The 17127-nt window shown below is 25.7% G+C and overlaps 1 pseudogene across 1 annotated transcript in view; it reads left to right on the forward strand.

The window, feature by feature from the left end:
* Positions 1 to 524: 524 nt before the first annotated feature.
* Positions 525 to 17127, forward strand: part of LOC147817019 (voltage-dependent calcium channel subunit alpha-2/delta-3-like) — a 44094-nt pseudogene continuing 27491 nt past the window's right edge. Inside the window, exons 1-10 of the transcript XR_015431432.1 lie at positions 525 to 542; positions 641 to 700; positions 3059 to 3260; positions 6194 to 6324; positions 7105 to 7168; positions 8703 to 8853; positions 9301 to 9375; positions 10297 to 10386; positions 14200 to 14313; positions 14422 to 14500. The product of XR_015431432.1 is annotated as a voltage-dependent calcium channel subunit alpha-2/delta-3-like (transcript). The remainder of the gene's footprint in view (positions 543 to 640; positions 701 to 3058; positions 3261 to 6193; positions 6325 to 7104; positions 7169 to 8702; positions 8854 to 9300; positions 9376 to 10296; positions 10387 to 14199; positions 14314 to 14421; positions 14501 to 17127) is intronic.

The following is a 17127-nucleotide window of genomic DNA, read 5'->3' on the forward strand; positions in this document are numbered from 1 at the left end:
TTACATGAAAAAGAAAGTTCTATTTATATTAAATTAGTACAATATTAAATTGGCTATTTCAAATAGCTTAGACGATAATATAAAAGTTTTATAAAAAATTTACAAGTTTGTAATTTTCTAATATAATATTTATTATTGCTGTACATCATTCAACTTTCCTATTTAAACCTTTCCAATTGACGTAGTAAAACCTTGATTATCGAAATTGCCAATTAATTTGTAGTTTATAACATTTTACTAAGTGTACAAACTCTGATTTATTATGAAGGTGCTATACCTGAAGCTAATAATAAAAAGAGTCATAAGTATAATTAAATATTGCTTTTTAATACTAAATCACCATTCATATTTTTATGCTTTATAAATTGTAGATGTTAGATGATTTGAACATTGTAATTCATATGAATAATGATTACTGATTAAGCATTGGAACAGTAATTTATGAGTGGAAATCAGAATATAGCTAAAAATAATGGTTGAGTCTTTAGCAAACTTTTCAAGTAGGTTTGGTAGCAAGTCAAGAAATGTCTGGAATAATTCGGGTACTACTGTTCTTTTATTTCTTGCAGAAAAAAAATTAAACCTAAAATGTATGTATTCATATTTTATGCCTTATGTGGATTTTTTTTCCCTTTCTCAGCGAATTGCAGAAGTGGCAGAACATGCAGCTGCTGGATATCAATTTGATTAAAATATTAAAGTTAGTAATAATTACATTTTTCATTATTGTTCCATGATTATTTCGAATGTTTATTAGGCTTCTTTCTTGTTTTAAACTTAAGCACATTATTATAAATTCATTGAAAAATTTATTAAAAAAAAAAAACATGTTAAGAAGTTAGTGTTCACTAACTTTAAATAAAATAAAAACTGATTATAAAGTTTAAATGTTAATTTTCTGCTGACTTATCATTATTTTATCTCCTATATACTTTTAAATGACCAATTTAAATTTATTAAAAAAATTTAAACTTTCTTTTATGGCATTTTAAGCATTAAAACTACTAAGTATTTTTTTTTATCATTTTAAAAGCTTTTAGAGAAATTAGAATGATTTTACATTTAAAAAAATTTATTTAATTGAAATTAAAAAAAGTATTTTCTGAATCTAAAAACTTTTTTTAAAAAAAGAAAATAATGATCTTCTCAAGTTTATTTCCCCAGTCACTTTGGTTTTAGATTCTTGGGTTAGGCGACTTTGTATCTTGTTTCAAACTTAAGCACATTATTATAAATTCTTTGAAAAATTTATGAAAAAAAAACATGTTAAGAAGTTATTGTTCACTAACTTTTAAATAAAATAAAAACTGATTAAAACTTTTATGAAGTTTAAATGTTAATTTTCAGCTGACTTACCATTATTTTATCTCCTATATACTTTTAAATGACCTATTTAAATTTATTACAAATTTTTAAAATCTCCCTTTTATGGCATTTTAAGCATTAAAACTGCTAAGTATTTTTTTTTTAATTTTTATTTTTTATCATTTTAAAAGCTTTTGGAGAAATTAGAATGATTTTACTTTTAAAAAAAATATTTAATTGAAATTAAAAAAGTATTTTCTGAATCTTAAAAACTTCTTAAAAAAGGTGATGATTTTCTCAAGTTTATTTCCCTAGTCTCTTTGGTTTTAGATTCTTGGATTAGGCTTCTTTGTATCTTGTTTCAAACTTAAGCACATTATTATAAATTCTTTGAAAAATTTATGAAAAAAAACATGTTAAGAAGTTAGTGTTCACTAACTTTAAATAAAATAAAAACTGATTATAAAGTTTAAATGTTAATTTTCAGCTGACTTACCATTATTTTATCTCCTATATACTTTAAAAAGACCAATTTAAATTTATTAAAAAATTTTAAACTCCCTTTTATGGCATTATAAGCATTAAAATTGCTAAGTATTTTTTTTTATCATTTTGAAAGCTTTTAGAAAAATTAGAATGATTTTACGTTAAAAATATATATATATTTAATTGAAATTAAAAAAGTATTTTCTGAATCTAAAAACTTTTTTTAAAAAAAGAAAATAATGATCTTCTTAAGTTTATTTCCCTATTCACTTTGGTTTTAGATTCAATAAATATTTCTTGAAAGTAAGGAGAAAAGTTAATTCAGCTGGTATTAATTTGACACCTTAGGGCAAATAAAAACAAAGCTTCAGCAAATATGCTAAAAATAAAATTTAAAAAAAACATAAGCTGAGTGGGCTAATATTTTTATCTTGAAAGGATTTAAAGATTAGATCGGAAATGCCTAAAGGCATTGGTAGAAAATTGATGGTACTTTTTATATTAAAGTCCTTGTGTATTTATTATGTAATTAAAATATCGGTTATAAGGAGCTTAATTTTTATACCATGCACATTTGGAACAAAAATGTTAAATAAAAAATATTTCTTGCATTGTCATATGTATGTATTATGATGCTTATGGATATTTTAATAGATAAATCTTTATTTGTGCTTCCTGAAATGAAAAAGCTTCTTTGTTTTATTTTAAAACATTTATTGTATGTTTCTTAAATGTTTCTATCTCTTTTTATTTTCATTAATATTATTTAAGCATTGTTATTCTACATTTAAAAAAAGTGTTGCTTTATTTAACATTAAATTCTATTTAAGGATGATATTTATCAAGCATATATCTCTTTTAACAAACTTTTATTTCGACTTAGGAATGTCTCTGTTTCGCAGTTAAAAAAAAATATCCCTCCTATCTTTTATCGGCCTTTGCAAAGCTTGTTCTCTAAATGTTTTGAGATTTACAAGTTAATTTTTAGCAGCTGATTTACGTGTTTGAGGGAATTTTGAGTTAAGGTTTTTTTTTTTTTTAATTTGACTTTATTTACCTGATATTTTTACTTTATTTTCCTGTTAACATATGTGATTAGTTTGATAAAATTTAAGAAGAAAAAAAGAAATCAAATTCGAGAGCTAAACACAGCATTTATGAAGGGTTCAAATATTGTTTTTCCACACATTCTGTTTAATGATGCTTTCTTAAGTTTGTTAAATAAAAAACAAACCATATACAATAAAATAAATTTTTGTCATTTCAGCATGAATATTATAATGCTCGAATGGAAGAGAAAGAGGTTGAAGTAGAAAATAATGAAATTGATTCTAATGATGTAGTAACTAAAAGAAAGCCCAAAAAGAGTATTAGAGATCTAGATATGAAACCGCACAGAAATTTTGCTAATGCTCCTGTAAATTTTAAACATAGCTCTGTTCATGTACCTACAAATGTTTATGATAAAGGTAATATAAACATAAAATAAATGTTGTTGCATTAAAGAAGCTTACATTAACTTGCATTAAAGAAGTAAAAATCATTAATAATAATTTTTATTTCTTAGATATAAACAGATTTTACTGCCTGTCCACCATTGGAAGACTATTTATTTTCAAACAACTTTTGTGACTGGAATGTCATTTTGCTAAACTATCCTCATTGGCGCAAAGCTTTCTTCCAGCTTACTATCATTTCTTTTATCTTCCTTTGGTTTTAGTTTTTACTAAGGATGTAATTAACGGATATGGGAGAATTTCGATCCTTTTGCGTAATATTCGGTTGGCATTGCCAAATATTCGGCAAAGTATTATCTAGAAATTTATTTTTCAATAAAATGTTTTTTTTTTTTTTTTTTTTTTGGAAGAGGAAGGTTAATTTGAATAGATTTAATAAAGAATATCTGAAATCGAATTTTTTACTAAACATTATTTAAAGATATTTTTACGCATATTTGTAAGTTCAAGTTAAGTTAATTAGTTAGTATAGGTTCTGAAAGACATATGGAAAAACGAAATGTGAAGAATCGCAACTAGATTACTTTATACTGAACCATGAGCTTTGTAATGCTGATTTGTTTTTTTAATTTATTTGTTTACATTCAGGCAAATCAGTTTTGCCGTGTTTTAAAAATTTTGTGTCTTAAAAATTGAGAACTTTTTCTTAATTTTTCATTTTTGTCTTTTTTTTTCTGTATTAACTATAGCAGAGCATTTTAACAGTGCATTTCTAATAGACTTAATTCTTTTATTGTCACTTTTTTCCTGTACAATAAGACAGATAACCAATGACATGGAAACTATTATTCTCAACGTTAAAGTTATATTTCAGAATTAAGAAGAAAAAACATTTCTGCTTCTCTTTTGCTAACTTTCATTTTTATCGTCGTTTTTATTATTACAGCATTTTTTAAAGAGCATCTCTAATGAACGTTATTCTTTTATGGTCACTTTTTTGTAAAAAAGTTGAATTGAGATTTTTAGTATTAAATCTTTCATTTAAAAATTAGAAAAATTCTTGTTTTGACTTCTATCTAGCTTTTTCAAAAATATTTTTGTTTTTATTATGGCACGACAATTAAGAGTATTTCTATTAATCTTTTAAACTTCATTTTTTCTTGAAAATAAGGTAATTGGAAAACTGAGATGCTTAGCTTTAAAATTTTCTTTCAAAAAGTCATCGATTTTTCTTTGAGAAATCATCGAATTTTATTTTTTCGGTTTTGCTTTTTTCTATAACCTTTTTTTATATGGGCGTTTTTATGATACTGGTGCTTTTTTAAAAACGTTTCTGATACAGTTTTTTTCTCTTTCAATGTGTTACAGATAATTTTTTCTGGAAAATATTATTTTTAGCATTAAAATTTTGTTTTAAAAATGAAGACAATATTTTTTTTTCAACTTTGCAATTTTAGTTTTTTTAATAGCTGTTAGATAGTTTTTTTTTAATCTTAAATGTTTTTAATTATTTTAATATCTAATTATCTTTATTATCTTAAGCATTTTTATTGAAGTTTTTTTTCCTTTACCCCATACTAATAATACGGCTAAATATTTTATTTTATAACCGTCGTTGAACAGCCGACCCAATTTCATGGGTTTACGACTACTTACGTTCAACTCCGTAGCCTTGTAATTTTGAACCAATCCAGAAGACAAGGAAACTCCTGGATCAGTACCCCCAGAGGTATTGATTTGTTGTGGGAACATGGAGGACTTTGAGACTCGACAGATTTAACGTGCATCAGTCACCATTTACTACACGGGGAGTCTTCGGCCAGCGAGGATCGAACCCACGACCTCTTGGATATGGGCCCAGCGCCCTACCGACCAATAAGGACTAAACTTATTTATGTATAAAAACTATCATTTATTAATAATTTTAAAAAAAGGTTACTATTTGGGTGCCGAATATTCGGTATTTGGCCAATATTTTTGCCCGAACATTTGGTATTCTGCCAAATCACTATTCATTACATCCTTAGTTTTTACATAACCACTACTTTAATTAAACGTCTTTTGACTTTCAATTAGCTTATTCTTGTTATAGTAAAGACTGTTGTCATATTGTATTTATTTACTAATTGAACTTACTCAAAAAATTTTGCTACCAATTGTAATGGTATGTTACTGGTACTTTTGAATTTAAAATCTTTTAAACTAAGCTACCTGTACTCTACTATAATTTAACTTTCAATAATCTTCAAATGGTGGTAGAGAGATTACTTTTGTCATAATTCGTTAATAATTAAACTTACTTGAAAACTTCTACCTCCAATTAAAGTGGTACTTTATTGGTATTTATGAATTAAAAAATAAAAAACTTTTAAACTTCCTTTAAAATTATTTATTCATACCATGATTTAACTTTCATCTGTCTTCTTAGGTACAACGGGCTGTATATTTCTGCCTTATTTTCTTTATGCCCTAATTAAATTTTCACAAAATCTTTTTCTACTAATTTACTACCTAAGGAATAAAAAATTATAACCAAGTTTTTATTAAAACCTGATTAACTTAGGAAACTGTTTTGTCCTATGACTCTATAATAAATTGTAAATGTAAAAAAATACTTTATTATTTCTTTTGTTATAATCTGCAAATTTCCACTTTCACTTAGTTATCTTCAAATGGTTGGACTTGAATAGCCATAAATATTAGGCATAATAAAATGTTACTTCTTGATTAGTTTGTAATTTTTATTTTATTAAACAAAATCATCTCTTTTTTTTAAGCTGTGTATTTTTCAATTTATTTGATTTTTGAAGAATGTTTTAACTATTTTTAAAGCTTCTCAAAAGCTCCTTCTTTTGGAATTTTTTATTTATCTATTTTATTCATAGTAGTTAGAACTATTTTTTTTTTAGTGGATATTTTTGTTACATTGCTATTTTCATATTTAGATCCCAAGGTTCTCAACTCCATAAATGGTCAGAATATCTCACTCCTGCATTTCGAAATAATCTTGCCGTTGATCCATTCCTTAATTGGCAATATTTTGGGAGTAATACTGGTTTTTTATGCACATTTCCTGGTAAGGAAAAATTTATGGTCATTTTTTTAATAAATAAGACTTATTCTTGTTGGGGGAAAAAATATGTAATGTTAACTTTTAGCCAGTTAGGTTTCTGAAAATATGATTTAAAACCTAGCAATAAACTTAGACTTTACAATAAGTATTGTGTGTAAAGCAAAACAATTCCCTTCTCTTATTGGTATTAATTTTTTTTTTCATGTGTGTGTGTATGTGATTAAAAAGTAAATTTCCCCTAAAATTGTCCCTAAATATTTTACTACTATCATATTATATTGATTTTGCATTAAAAAAATAGCTGCAATTAGCTATTGTTGATTAAATAAATGCTGAAACTGCAACTGTCATCAATTCAGAAGACCGTGACAAATTATTTTGTTGGATACTTTTTTTTAAGTGCAGAAGCATTTAACTATAGTTATAATTGATGTATTCCTAGTTTAGAAATGGAAATAGTAAACTAGTAAAATTGACCATATTAGTCTCTGATAACTTATATCTAATAATGTCACTTCATGTTTTTTAAATTATCTAATTTTTGTGTGTTTCTTTTATACAAATTATTTTAAATTAATAATACTCAAATGTAATTAATAAGTGCTTTATATTAGTTAACTAGTTTTTGAGTAATACTGTTTCAATTTATCTTTATTTCAGATCCAATCTCTGCAATATAAAAAATTTAAAAAATCATAAATGTTTCCATTTTGTTAGGCAATTAATTATTGTTACTATTTTTAAGCTATCTTCAGTTTCAAAATTTTTTCTTCATTTTTACAGCCACTACTTGGGTGAAAGAAGGCAGGGAAAAGCCAGACATTTATGATTGCCGAACTCGCTCTTGGTGAGATTTAAAATTTTGATGAGAAATCTAAATATGTATTTTTACAGGATTCCCAGGGGTCTTAATTTTAATAAGTGGTGACAAAAATTAAATAATGTCACTTAATAATGGTGTTACTTTATTTAATTATTCTCATAGCATCATTATAAGTTATTTTACATTTCCCATGTTTCAACCTTTAGTATTATGCTTCATGGATGGGACATAGTCATCATTCCTTCCATGAAGCATATTAGTATAGCACTATATATGAATATTAATATAGGGCAATACCATCCTTTATATCTTTGCAGTCTTCAGATGTATAAAACTTTCACCTAGTTTAATAAAATCAAGCAGTTCTACTAATATTTACCAACCTTTAGAAATGTAATTTTTAAAAAAAAAAAAAAGAATTAAAACATGGCTTTTACAGTTTTTACATATCGTAACGTCTGGTTTTTTTTTTTTTTTTAAACTTATGAAAGATACTATAGATTGGAGTAAATATAAATGATACTAAGAATTGATTTAACAAAAATTACTCAAACTGCTTTTTTTTCTAAACTGAGCTGTATGGTTTTAAAATCCTCAAATCTGATATTTGTATATCGTGAAATTACCCTATTGCAACTAACTATGAGAGAAATGCATTAGTTCGTGAAAAAAATGAAAAGGTTTACAAAACTGTAGCTTGTAATAAGGTATTCGTCGACCACAATTTTCTATTTTTTTTATGAAACTGATATATATATGTATAATTGGAAGAAACCTAATATTTCAAGTATAACTATTTAGATTGCAGATCAAAATGTGTAAAATTTGGGAAGTTTTCCTCAAATGCATTAGCAATTCCTCAAATGCAACACACATGCAAATGTAGCTTACAGGGAGTGCCAACTTAAATTTTTCAGTTTTAGTTTGCAACTGACTTAATATCAGTTTGATTCACATTTAACGTATGTTATCTGTCTTTGTTTTAAAGATTAAGTTTCTTTACCTTCACGCAGATCTCTTTATTGCTTTTCGCTATTTAAAAGTTCTTTAAATAAGTAAGATAGTGTTAATTAAACATATTTTGTGCATTTATATAAATGTGTGTATATATATAAATTTTGTTTGTGAATCAGCCTCTCACACTGCCTTTTTTTATGCTATTGTATTGATATATTTTGTTTTTGTTATATTAATGTAATATTAGAAAGCACTAGGTTTGCAGCTATAATTGTTTGAGCTTATTACTAGATTATATATTTTTATTGTTAAATTTAAATTTACTTTTTTAATTTTCAATAATTTTTACTTTTTTTAATTTACAATAGTTTTTTCTTTTTTTCCTTAAAATTCTCCCTTTTTTTGTTTGTTTCCTTGTTCTCTTTGTGTTTTTAACTTACATTATGGGTTCTATGTACTTGCAGCTTATGCACAGTTAATAAAATCTTAATTTTTCTTTCAAACTTTCTCTTTTCTTTTATTTGTCTCTTATGTATATATATATATATATTCAAGTTAACTGTATCCTCTGTTTTCTGATATATTTACTTTGTATTTTCAGGTATGTAAAAGCTGCAGTCTCAGCAAAAGACATAGTTATACTTGTTGATAGTAGTGGATCTATGACAGGAATTAGAAAAGAAATAGCAAGGAATGCTGTGACTGATATTCTTTTAACATTAACAGAAGATGATTTTGTCACTATTCTTGGTGTAAGACAACTTTGTATATTAATTAGAATTATTAAAAAGTTTATTTCTAGATTTCATTTAATCTTTGTTAATAACTTTTAATCCAAAAATGTACTAATGATAAGTAATGGATCATCTAGAATAATTACTGTGACTAAAAATATATAAAGATTCCAAAAATGCTTTATAAGTTTTTGCTCATTTGTCTAAATTTATTTTTATCATTTTCTGCGATATTTGAAACATTTATTCTATTATCATAAATGTCTATTATGCTTTAAAAAATAAGTGCTTGTTACTTATGTTGTCAATTTTAAACTTGTCTACTATTTTCTGTTATTGCTATCGGTTCATAAATTTATCTGTATTGTTTAAATTATTTTCATTATGCAAACTAGAAAATTAAGAAAAATAAGAATTGTTCCTAAAGTTTTGATTATAATGAATGATAACTATGTTCATCCCTAGTTTTCGGAGGAAGTCACTCCTGTTGTTCCTTGCTTTGAAAATGCTTTGGTCCAAGCAAATGAAGAAAATGTACGAGTATGAGAGTTAAATTGTTTACATGAAATTTATTTGTACATTTCAATTATAAATCTGTCTTTTTTTTAATGAATAATGTTTTGAAACTGTTTGTATGTTTTTTAACTGTTCACATTTTATGTATTTATCATTTCATTAGTCAATTTTTTAGCACGTCAAAAAAACGTTTTTTGCTTTAGCAGAAGTTCTTATAAATTTCTGTTTCATGAAAGATATTTGGATCTATCTTTCATTAAAATTCAATGTATAATGTAATTTTTATTCCACAGCTTATTCATTTATCTGATTTAACTTATTTCAAATCTTTATACACAATTAAATAAATAAAATGCGGTGTTTGATATGTGAATTTAAAATCAAAATTTCAAACCAAATATTCAGAGAGCATTTCTAACTAAAACACCTCTATATTCTCTACTTTTTTTCTCTATTTAACATATTTTCTATTGTACAATTCAATCAGTTGTATAATTTAGCATATTGTTACCTTATATTTATAAATTATCCTATTTTAACTAAAACTATCCTGTCTATGAAGATAGTCTTAGCTGTCTGTGTAAGATAAGATAGTAGTAATTTGCTGTTAATTAATTGGATGGCTGGGACTTCTCAACTAAACTAGAATTCACATCTCAATCTTAGTTGAATATTTTTTGGGATTGTGATTGCTTTGAAATTCTTGATCATTTGAGTGCTCAACTGTTCAATTTCTTCATTTAAGAATGTTATGAAGAAGAATTTTTTTAAATTAAATTCATTACAATAAGCCATGTGTCACTTTTTTGAAGAACAAAAATTTAGTCTTAAATTTTTCTTTCAAATTGGTTTTCTCTTAATGCATGTTATGTCATGAAGTTAAACAATATTTATGTATTTATTTTTTGTGATACATACCATTATTTTAAATATCATACTTTTTAGGAATTTATGAAGCATATGAAAAAAATGGAGACAGCAAATATAGCAAATTTTACATTGAGCTTGATAACAGCCTTTGAAGCTCTCTAAAAAGTAAGTTTCATATGTTTTAAAATTAAATAATATTATCATTTGCTTGCTGAAATTATCATTGAAACTAATATTTTGTGCAGTGATTGATTTGTAATTTTTTTTCCCTCTGAAAACAGATATAAACATGAAATATCTGTTTTCAATGGTTGTGAATCTATCAATTCTATAATGAATAAGTGATAAAATATTTCAATTTTATAATACTGTGATATAATAAGTGATATTTTTCCTAAAATTTTTAGCATATTTTCTGTGTGTTTTCTTCTGATCAGAACAATAAATCTGTAACTCATATTACTTTTACAAAAACCTCTAAAAAGTTTGATGGAAATTTATGAAAATTGATATTTTAAAAATTAGTGTATCTTTTAGCCTCAATAGTATTATTTCACTCTCTGTTTTATCTTTTTTGTCCATTTAATTCTCCTTGTTTTAACCTAACAGCCTAACATTCTCTGTTCACAAATATATATGACTAAAATTTCATCTATCCCTTTTAACTGTCAATTCTAAACTCCAATCAACATAAGACATAGTTTAATTCCTACCAAACTAGTTTCTCACTGCTAGAAATCGTGAAATTAATGCCATGCAGAATAGTGTATCATGAGAAACTTTATTCTCAAATTTACAGGGTGATAAAAAGTTGTCCCTGTGGTTTTAAATTTATCAACAAAAAAAAAATTTATCTCTAAAAATATTACTTATATAATCTATTATATATAATTCTCTTACGTGGCTCCCAAATTTTGGCTGTATTTCTTTTCCGCCGGTGGCAACGTTTGCTTTGTTTTGTTTACGTTTTGAAAACACCAAAGCATTCTGCCTTTTAATGATGTGTTTCTGATCTAATATATATAATTCTCTTACGTGGCTCCCAAATTTTGGCTGAAGTACTTTGTACAACTAAATAAGGTTCTTTTCACAACACTTAAATATTTACTTTATTTTCTTCATATATCAGTCGGCAAAGAATTCTGTTAGGTTAAAAAACATTTCGCTAAAAAAATAACGAATTCTAAAAGAAATAAAAATAAACCAGTTAAAAAATAAAAATGCTGTTGCCAGGCATAGAATTTTTTGAAAGTTAACTTAGCAACATAAATCAAAATGACATAGAAGCGCAACTAGATCAAAATTATGATACCTGAGCGCTTGACGTAACAAATCCTTCAATTATATAAGTGTTGTATCGCCAAATGCCCAAATTAACAATTGTGTTTTTAAAGAAATTCTATAAAAAGTTTTAAATAAACAACCTACTTCTACAACTGCTTCTTGAAGAACTTGGCTCATTGATTAAAAATATTGTTTTAATTTTGCAATACTAACTTTACTTCTACTTTCATTATTGCTATGGCCCTCTTTCATTACATTTTACAACTTCATGCTAAATTTGAGGACTTAAAAGTTGTTTTGTGGTTGAATACTGACGTTTAGAAATGTATACATAAAAAAGTAATATTTAGAGGTTAAGAGTTGCCTCAGAAAAATTTGAATTGTGAAAAATTGAATTGTATTGCTGACATCAAAACTAAAAATATTGTGTTTCAACTTAACAATACTACCTTAATTTATACTTTAGAATTGCCTCGGAGAAATTTGAATTGTTAGAAATGACTTAAACAAAAGTTTTATTTTTACTGACAAATACTATATTATAATTTTAACTTTTTCTATGACTATACTCATTTTCTTATTCTTTTCTTTGTTTTTTATACATTTTATATTTTTGTGATAAAATAAAAAACTTATAGTTGTTCTGCTTCTGAACACTGATGAAAACACAAAATGATGGGCTTCATCAACAATCAAAAATATCTACATTTATTTCACAAATTCTATATTAATAGGGTGGCGCCCTTCAGAGAATTAAAAATACAAAATTATCTTCATCAAAGCCGATGCTTTACATCCGGCGTTCAGTGGCAGACTACTATTTCATATTGTTTTACAACACATGGCTTTAGCCCTCTGGTGGGAATGACTTTGAAACAAAACTTACAACAGTTACTTTTCTCAACAACTGAAATTTAGAATAGTGTGATTAAGAAAAATATGTGAACTGCTAGGATTTTTAAAATAATATTGAAATGTACAGGTTTAGAATTTTCTACAGTGAAAAGTTTTCGAAACTTCAGTATTAAAAAAAGTATGCAAAAGCTAGACGTTAAGAACGTATCCAATGAGCGAGCATTGGATTGCGAAGCAATCCGAAATGAACTACAAAAGCAGTTCCGGGGGTTGGCGAGCGCGAGCGAGCAGGGGGCGAAGCCTCCTAGTCATAAATATAAGACAAATTTTAGTCATCTAATTTAAAAATAATAATAATAAGTCATTTATGAAGTGCAATGCTTAAGTTTCTTGGAATTGTTATGAAAACCTCAATCTAACAATTATAGTTTTCAAATATATTCCAAGTTTTAAATATATTTTATTCATCGATATTTTGTTCTGACATTTTCACTCTAAACTTTGTTTTTGAACTTATATACATATTTGAGCTTAAAAACTAAAATGTGTTGTATATTTAGATTTTTTAAACATTAAAAGTTTTTTTTTTTTTTTTTTAAAGAATAAACTTAAGACTCATTCCACAATAACTAAATGTTTTTGAATTTGACTAAAAAAAATCTTGTGAATATGTGAGTATAGAGATCAATCTTTTATCTATTTTAAATTTTGAATTTCAAAAAAAGTTTTGAAAAAAATTTATTTTTACTATACTTGGAAAATTTTACAGTTGAGAGAAGATTTTATTCGAAGCTGACTAAAATGCCTAGATGGTGTTTTAAAAAATCAATTCCGAAGTTGTTTTAGTATATTGCCTACTATTGTTTCATATGAAATGACTATGCTATTAGGAAAAATGGTAGTTTGTGGAATTTGGAAGAATTGGTTTTGAAATATACAAAAATATCAAGAATCTGTTTATTAGACATCTTTTTTTAATGATATAATTTAATCATTTAGAAAATAATATTCTATATTTTGTTTTTTTACAAACCACATAATTACAGAAATTTGAGTGTTTTCAAAATATTTAACATGTTTTTCCCCAAAGCTGTGAAATCTGCAATCAAATAATATAGAAAATTTAATAAGTTAGCGAAACCTGTTTACTTTCTCCAAATGTTTCCTTGTGTTAAGGATCTGTTCTACCAAAACAACTTAATTGTAACCGTCTGTTTACAAGCTTTCTCTTTACCTAAATTTAATCCACTGTAACACCTCAACTCCAGTGATCCATAAGGCACTACTAAGAAATCTAATCATGTATGTTACATAATATATTAAATTTCAACACTAAAAAACTTCTTATAGTCGCCTTGACAACAAAAGAATAGGAGCAACCATATTTAGAAATTTAACTAAATTTATATGTTCATGTTGTCAAGAGTAGTGTATTTACTGAGTGTTTGGACTGTTTTCCTGTGGAAAAGAAAAATATGTTTATTGTTTTGTACGTATAATGTGAGAGGCCATAGTAAGATTAGATATTAATCATTAGCGGCCTTGCATTAACAGAGTGGATTTGGATGTTGTAAATAATGGTATTATGGCTCTGAATTTGTTTTGTGCGAATTTTATGATTATTGAATAATTGCTAGCAACTTCACATGTATCATGATATCTAATTTGCTTTTCATTACAAAAAATTTGACTCCAGGAATGCACTATTTTTTTTTAATGAATTTTTGCATCAACTTTGGTATTGTTAACAGGAACGGATATTTTATCATCATCAAAATATTTTTGTTTTTCAATTGTTTTCAATCAAAACTAAAAATAAATTTTACTTTATTGTTGCAGTACAATCGATCTGGATTGGGTACTCAATGTAATCAAACAATTATGATAATTACCGATGGAGCTCCTAATACATTTGAAGACATATTTAGGCGTTACAATTACCCAAATTTACCTGTAAGTTTTCTTGTCATTGTAAGACAGCAGTTATCATTTAAATATAATGTTTTTTTATAATTTTATTAAATGGAAGCAATCTTGCTTAATTTTTCTACTAATTTATAGGTCAGAGTATTTACATACCTAATTGGTAAGGAAGTTACTGAATCACATGAAGTAAATTGGATGGCCTGTGCAAATAAAGGTTTGTCTTTTTTTTATATATACATTTTTTTTTGGAACTATGTTAGTACTTGGTTTTATCCAACCTAGTCAAATAAAATCAGGTTTGCATTGAAATAATGCTTGATTATAGTATTAAATTTACACAATCACCTTGTACAGTCCGCAAAAAAAAAAGATATCACCCTGAATAACTTTCGTTCTAATGATCGGATTTTCACGAACTAAGTGTCAATCTTAATGGTTCCTGGGGGTGACATCAATTATGCTAATTAACTAGTGCTAACTATTAATTAAGCTACGAAATCAGATGCAAAAATGTACTTTCTCTGAATAAACAAAAAAATTTTTTCACATATTTGGATTTTTCATCTTCAAAATATAAGGGGTAGCCGCAATCTGGGAAATGTGGTCCCCATAGTTTGGTCAAGAGAGCGATTCAAAGTTCGGGCCCCTTAATGTTAATTTCGCTTTTTGCGTTTTCAGTCATATTTTAAAAACTAATGAGGCAATTCAAAAAAAAATTGCACCCACTCATAAAACTCATTTACCCAAAGATAATTTCATGAAAAAAATAATTTTTAATAATTATTTATTATTTTTTATTATTTAATTAAAGTGAGGATGAACAAAAGTTGAATTATAAGGTATGAATTTTTTTATACCATTTTAATCAACTTATTTTTCAATTGAAAAATCGAAAGTTTCAACTGTTTTTATTTATTAGAAGATGAGAAAAATTAAAATTAATTATTTAAAAAAAAATAATTTGGCGACAATGAAGAAATGATTAAGTGGGGCGATAAATATTAAAATGTGATAAACTTACGAGGAACTTAACTTTGTGCGCGTAGCGAAAATTTCATTCATATTTTTTTCGCTAATAATCGTTTGCAAATCTTATTATTTTTATTTTTTTTAAACTATAAAATACGATGTTTCTTTTTTAATAGTCTAAAATTCTATTTGCAATTTAGTAAAGAAATTTGAATAAAACATCTTATTGAATAAAAAACATTTTATTCAACGAATGTCGAGTTTTATACAGGCATGCTTCTGATAGAATATGATTATACACCAGATTGTGCTTATTTAATGTGATTATTTTTTAGTTTTTAGTTTTTTCTTCTCAATAACTGATACAATTTCAGTAGTATACATACGTATGAATAGATTTGGAATAAAATATTTATCAATTTCTTGAATAAATTTTTTATAAATATTAGTAAAAATACGTAGTAAACCTATTTAAGCATACCTCACATCATCGCAAATTTCTCAACATCTTATATATCGTCTTAATGTTAGAAGTAATTTTTTAATCACCTGTCCGGAAGTGTTTCGCAAAACTATTTTACCAACTATTTAATCAAATTTTAGCATTTTTAAAAATCCTATTCTTTACCCTACTATGTTTATTATTTCTTCATTAATATACTAATCAATTTTTTAGTACTTTAATTTAGGTTTTCTTTAAAGTAAAGTTCCTCTTTAAATTATAGTCAAGTTTTTTTTAAAAGAATTATTGTCTGTTAGCTAAGAATAAAACCTTGTTAAGAAATTAAAATCATTCCACTGTTTACAATTATTTAATGCAAAACAGCTGATTATTTGCTAAGCATACTATTTTTTTCGAAAAAGGAATATAAATCATTGATAGTCTTTTTTTTTGTTTTGTTTCTTGTGACTTCAACATAGATTATCTAAAATAGCGTTGATGCTTTAGAAGTCACTACAAAGAGTCTAAAGATACCGAACATAAAAAGCTGTAGGTTACGTAGCCAAAATTTTTAAGCGTCTTAAAATATCTCAGTAACTTAAATGTCGTCCTAACATCTTAGTTGTGAAATTAAATTTTTAATTATCTGACCACGCGTGATTCAATAATTATTTCATTATATCTTTTACTCTTTCTTTATGATTACATGTAAATTTTTTTCCGGATAATATGCTAAACTATTTTGTTTAATTTTTTTCTTTAGCACGATTCCCAAGATATTATTGTCGTATAATTCGTTATCAGGAGAAATGCCTCATTGCATTAAGCAGGAAATAATAAAAATTGAAATTTGTAAGAAGATTCCGAAGCCGAGCCAATTTTGGAACCATCTGATTTTTTTTAAAAAAAATGCAATAGAAAATACGCAATTTCCGATCTTATTTTGATTAAAAATAAAAATAAATTAAAATAAAAAAAACGTGGCAAGAAGGCTAACTTACTTTTTTCAGAAATTGTGAAAGCCAATTTTTCCTATATTTCGTCAAAAGAGGATAAGAATGATATTGCTCCAAGGGACCTACTCAATAATTTCGCTATTTCCAGAATGAAATCTATTTGATCGAAACATATTTCCTTGAAAATTAAAACGGGAAAACAATTAATTTTATTATTTATCTAAGCTTATTCCATTTATTTAATGATAGCGGTATCAAGGTTAAGGATATGCGATGGAAGCCCCGTTTACTATTATACTAAAAATGCATTAAATCAGGTAACTTGAATATTTTATTTTAAGCAAATTATTTAATAATTTTAAGCAAATAAGGGTGTAAAAATAAACTCGATCAAAATACTCCGAAAGTATACCCTAAAATATATGAAGAATAAACTTTGGAATCGATATATAAAAAATACTTTTTCAAACAACT

The sequence above is a fragment of the Parasteatoda tepidariorum genome, chromosome 1 (genome assembly GCF_982258835.1).
Source record: "Parasteatoda tepidariorum strain Cologne lab strain chromosome 1, Ptep-v5.0, whole genome shotgun sequence".
Classification (NCBI taxonomy): domain Eukaryota; kingdom Metazoa; phylum Arthropoda; class Arachnida; order Araneae; family Theridiidae; genus Parasteatoda; species Parasteatoda tepidariorum.